Source organism: Gorilla gorilla, chromosome 1, assembly GCF_029281585.2.
Source record: "Gorilla gorilla gorilla isolate KB3781 chromosome 1, NHGRI_mGorGor1-v2.1_pri, whole genome shotgun sequence".
NCBI lineage: Eukaryota > Metazoa > Chordata > Mammalia > Primates > Hominidae > Gorilla > Gorilla gorilla.
This window is the reverse complement of record NC_073224.2, coordinates 177,776,195-177,781,730: the sequence shown is the minus strand read 5'-3', so window position 1 is coordinate 177,781,730 and position 5,536 is coordinate 177,776,195. Positions and strand designations below refer to the sequence as shown.

The 5,536-nt window shown below is 47.2% G+C and overlaps 1 long non-coding RNA gene across 1 annotated transcript; it reads left to right on the top strand.

Moving 5' to 3' along the window:
* Positions 1 to 405: 405 nt before the first annotated feature.
* On the top strand, positions 406 to 3,541 carry LOC134757144 (uncharacterized). The gene is made up of 2 exons (XR_010130823.1): positions 406 to 1,857; positions 2,944 to 3,541. It is a non-coding gene; the product is annotated as an uncharacterized lncRNA (long non-coding RNA).
* Positions 3,542 to 5,536: the final 1,995 nt, after the last annotated feature.

Genomic DNA, 5,536 nt, shown 5'->3' with positions numbered 1-5,536 from the left:
GGCTGAGGCAGGAGAATTGCTTGAACCCAGGAAGTGGAAGTTGCAGCAAGCCAAGATTGTGCCACTGCACTTCAGCCTGGGCGATACAGCGACAGTCTCAAAAACAAACAAATGGCCGGGTGCGGTGGCTCACACCTGTAATCCCAGCACTTTGGGAGGCTGAGGCAGGTGGATCACCTGAGGTTGGGAGTTCGAGACCAGCTTGACCAACATGGAGAAACCCCGTCTCTACTAAAAAATACAAAATTAGCCGGGCGTGGTGGTGCATGCCTGTAATCCCAGCTACTTGGGAGGCTGAGGCAGGAGAATCGCTTGAACCCAGGAGGCAGAGGTTGCAGCGAGCTGAGATCGTGCTATTGCATTCCAGCCTGGGCAAAAAGAGCGAAACTCCATCTCAAACAAACAAACAAACAAATAATTCAGACCTTGGTCTGGCAAAGGAGGCAGCCACCATCACTAGTGTTTGACAAAGACTCAGGCAGAGGCAGTCAGGGGGAGCAGAAAAGCTTCATAGTGAAATAAAAAGGGATGGCCTCAGGTATGTGTGTCTTGATTGGAAGTTGTTGGCATGGAGAGGCTAACTAGAAGCAGGACTTCTTATGTGATGGCTTTGAGGAATATATCTTTTTCTCTGCTTGGTCCTGAGTTTGGAGCAAAAATAGGGAAATTGGCCGTCGCTGACCAACTCTGACCGTTCTGGGCCAATTGCTGCAAAGGTTGTGGTTTGGCTTCCCCAGTGATTGCTGCAGAAGTTGTTGGTGAGAGTTCTGTTGTCATGTATGCTTTGGCCATTGTCTGTTTGTATATTGAGTCTCTTCCACCTGAAGGCCTAGGATGAAATATGTATTTCCCTGTATCCTCCCTTGCATTCTCATTTTTACCACCACAAAACCATATCTCTTCTCTGATTAGTGAAGTTGAGAATCTCTTCATATATTTTTCAGCCATTTAGAATTTGTCTTCTGTGAATTGCTGATTAATATCTTTTATTTATTTATTTATTTATTTTGAGATGGAGTCTTATGCTGTTGCCCAGGCTGGAGTGCAGTGGCGCAACCTTGGCTCACCACAGCCTCCGCCTCCTGGCGGGTTCACACAATTCTACTGCCTCAGCCTCCCTAGTAGCTGGGATTACAGGTGCCAGCCACCATGCCCAGCTGATTTTTTTTGTTGTTGTTTTTTCTTTGAGACAGAGTCTGGCTCTGTTGCCCAGGCTGGAGTGTAGTGGCACGATCTCGGCTCACTGCAACCTCCGCCTCCCGGGTTCAAGCGATCCTCCTGCCTCAGCCCCCCTAGTAGCTGGGATTACAGGCATGTGCCACCATGCCTGGATAATTTTTGTATTTTTAGTAGGGACGGGGTTTCGCCATGTTGGCCAGGCTGGTCTCAAACTCCTGACATTAGATGATCTGCCTGCTTCGGCCTCCCAAAGTGCTGGGATTACAGGCGTGAGCCACCGTGCGTGGCCCGAAAATTTTTGTATTTTTAGTAGAGATGGGGTTTCTCCATGTTGACCAGGCTGGTCTCAAACTCTTGACCTCAGGTGATCCACCCGCCTCGGTCTCCCAACGTGCTGGAATTATAGGCATGGGCCACCATCAATGTTCTTTCATCAGTTTCAAAAACAAACAAACACCTCTTTTCTTTTTATTGCTAGTTTGCAGAAGTTCCTCATATATCTGGGTAGTAATCCCATTCTTTTTAATTGTTTTTATTTTATTTTTCTTTTTTCTGAGACAAGTCTCGCTCTGTTGCCCAGGCTGGGATGCAGTGGTGGGATCTTGGTTCACTGCAGCCTCCGCCTCCTCGGTTCAAGCAATTCTCCTGCCTCAGCCTCCTGAGTAGCTGGGATTACAGGTGTGTGTCATCATGCCCAGCTAATTTTTGTATTTTTAGTAGCAATTCACCATGTTAGCCAGGCTGGTCTTGAACTCCCGACCTTGTGATCCAGCAATCTCGGCCTCCCAAAGTGCTGGGATTAGAGGCGTGAGCCACTGAGCCCGGTCAATGATCTTTTTTTTTGGGATGGAGTCTCGCTCTGTTGCCAGGCGGGAGTGCAATGGCGCGATCTGGGCTCACTGCAACCTCCGCCTCCCGGGTTCAAGCAATTCTCCTGCCTCAGCCTCCCGAGTAGCTGGGACTACAGGCACGTGCCACCACGCCCGGCTCATTTTTTGTATTTTTAGTAGAGACGGGGTTTCACCATGTTGGTCAGGATGGTCTCGAACTCCAGACCTCGTGATCCACCCACCTCATTCTCCCAAAGTGCTGGGATTACAGGTGTGAGCCACTGCACCAGGGCCCGGTCAGTGATCTTAAATTTCGAATGGTTCATCTGTGTTTTTCAAACTTACGTTATTTGTATTTTCGTGTATTGCCTTCAGGTGTTTTTTAAAAATTTTTATTTTAAATTGTGCTTGCAATCACATAAGATTTAACTTGACATCCTAAACTTTTTTTTTGAGACGGAGTCTTGCTCTGTTGCCCAAGCTGGAGTGCAGTGGTGCTATCTTGGCTCACTGCAAGCTCCGCCTCCCAGGTTCACGCCATTCTCTTGCTTCAGCCTCCCGAGTATCTGGGACTACAGGCGCCTGCCACCACGCCCAGCTAATTTTTTGTATTTTTAGTAGAGATGGGGTTTCACCATGTTAGCCAGGATGGTTTCAATCTCCTGACCTCGTGATCCACCCGCCTCGGCCTCCCAAAGTGCTGGGATTACAAGCGTGAGCCACTGTGCCTGGCCGATACCTTAAACATTTTAAGTGTACGGTTCAGTAGTGTGCTAAGTATATTCATATTATTGTGCAACAAATCTCTACAACTTTTTCATCTTGCAAAACTGAAACTCTATGCCCATTAAACACTAATTCCTCCTTCCCCCTACTTCTAGCAATCACCTTTTTACTTTCTGTTTCTATGATTTTTCTTTTTTTTTTTTTTTAGGGACAGAGTTTCAATCCATCTCCCAGACTGGAGTACAGTGGCATGATCTCAGCTTACCGCAACCTCCGTCTCCTGGGTTCAAGCGACTCTCCTGCCTCAGCCTCCTGAGTAGCAGGGAATTACAGCCTCGTGCCACTACTGCCCAGCTAATTTTTGTATTTTTAGTAGAGATGGGGTTTCACCATGTTGGCCAGGCTGGTCTTGAACTCCTGACCTCAAATGATCTGCCCGCCTCGGCCTCCCAAAGTGCTGGGATTACAGGCATGAGCCACCGTACCCAGCCTGTTTTTGTGATTTTTTAACTATTCCAGATACCTCATGTGAATGGACGGATACAGTATTTGTCCTTGTGTGACTGGCTTATTTCACTCAGTGTGACATCCTCGAGGTTCAGCCATGTTGTAGCATGTGAAAGAATCTTCTTTTAAAAAGGCTGCATAATATTCCTTTGTATGTTTATACCACATCTTCATGTACTCACCTTTAGATGGACGTTTTTGTGGTTTTCACCTCTTGGATATTTTGAATAATGCTGTAATGAACATGGATGTGTAAATATCTTTTTGAATTCTTGCCCCAAAATGGAATTGCTGGATCATATGGTTTTGTTTTGTTTGTTTATTTTTTGAGACAGAATTTCACTCTTGTTGCCCAGACTGGAGTGCAATGGCATGATCTCAGCTGACTGCAACGTCCGCCTCCCAGGTTCAAGCAATTCTCCTGCCTCAGCCTCCTGAGTAGCTGGGATTACAGGTGTGTGCCACCACGCCCAGCTAATTTTTTTGTATTTTTAGTAGAGACGGGGTTTCACCATGTTGGTCAGGCTGGTCTTGAACTCCTGACCTCAGGCGATCCACCTGCCTCAGCCTCCCAAAGTGCTGGGATTATAGGCATGAACCACCCTGCCCAGACCAGATCATATAGTAATTTTAATTTTAATTTTTTTTTTTTTTAAACAGGGTATTGTTTTGTCACCAAGGCTGCTATGTAGTAGCATGATCACAGCTCACTGCAGCCTTGGCCTCCTGGGCTCAAGTGATCCTCCCACCTCAGCTTCCCAAGCTACTGGGATTTCAGACATGAGTCACTGCATCCAGCCTATTTTTAGTTTTTTGAGGAACCTCCTTACGGTTTTTTACAGCAGCCACACCATTTTACATCCCCATCTACTACCAGATTTGTAAAGAAATAGAAACATCCTAGGGACTTAGAAGCTCCCAGCCCACGTGTCCTTGTCTTTTTTTTTTTTTTTTTTTTCTTGAGATGGAGTCTGGCTCTGTCACCCAGGCTAGAGTGCAATGGCACAATCTTGGCTGACTGCAACTTCTGCCTCCCAGGTTCAAGGGATTCTTCTGCCCCAGCCTCCCCAGTAACTGGGACTACAGGTGCATGCCATACTGCCTGGCTAACTTTTGTATTTTTAGTAGAGATGGGATTTCACCATGTTGGCCAGGCTGGTCTCGAACTCCTGACCTCAAGTGATCCACCTGCCTTGGCCTCCCAAAGTGCTAGGATTACAGGCGTGGGCCACTCACTACACCCGGCCGTGTCCCAGGCAGCATAGGAAGAGAGTTAGAGGGTACCTGTAGATCACCAAATTCTTGCAACCACCTCGCCTGGCCTGAAAGGAGACTTCTTAAGGGAGATGGTTAACTGAATCAAGTCCTGAAGGATCCTAGGACTTAGCTTAACAAGGGCAGGAAAAAGGGCTTCCAGATAGAAAGAATAGCCTGCCGGGCGTGGTGGCTCACACCCGTAATCCCAGCACTTTGGGAGGCTGAGGTGAGCGGATCACGAAGTCAGGAGTTAAAGACCTGCATGACCAACATGGTGAAACCCCATCTCTACTAAAAATACAAAAATTAGTCGGGCATGGTGGCGAGTGCCTGTAGTCCCAGCTACCTGGCAGGCTGAGGCAGGAGAACTGCTTGAACCCAGGAGGCAGAAGTTGCAGTGAGCTGAGATCACACCACTGCACTCCAGCCTGGGCGACAGAGTGAGACTGTCTCAAAAAAAAAAAAAAAAGAAAGAATAGCCTGAAAAAACCTAGAGGAGAGAGGAGGACTTGTTTTTTGAGATGGAGTTTCACTCTTTCACCCAGGCTGAAGTGGCACGATCTTGGCTCACTGCAACCTACGCACTCCCCGCCTCCCCTTGGGTTCAAGCAATTCTCCTGCCTCAGCCTCCTGAGTAGCTGGGATTACAGGCATGTGCCACTACACCTGGTTAATTTTTGTATTTTTAGTAGAGAGGGGGTTTCATCATGTTGGCCAGGCTGGTCTCAAACTCCTGACCTCAGGGGATCCATCTGCCTCAGCCTTCCAAAGTGCTAGGATTACAGGCGTGAGCCACCGTGCCCGGCTGGAGAGAGGACTTGACTCATGCAGAGAATTATTTCTCCTTTAGTATGTCTGGGGCTTAGAGATATTTAAAAATCCATATTTTTTACTTCTCTATTATTAGCTTTTAAATGACAGTATGCAGACATTTAAGTTTTCTGTATGGTAGTATAAAAACACGGCAGCAAAACTCCAGGCTATTAGGGATTGTGACATCTATCTCTCTTTTCACTGCAACAATGGAGGATGTGAAC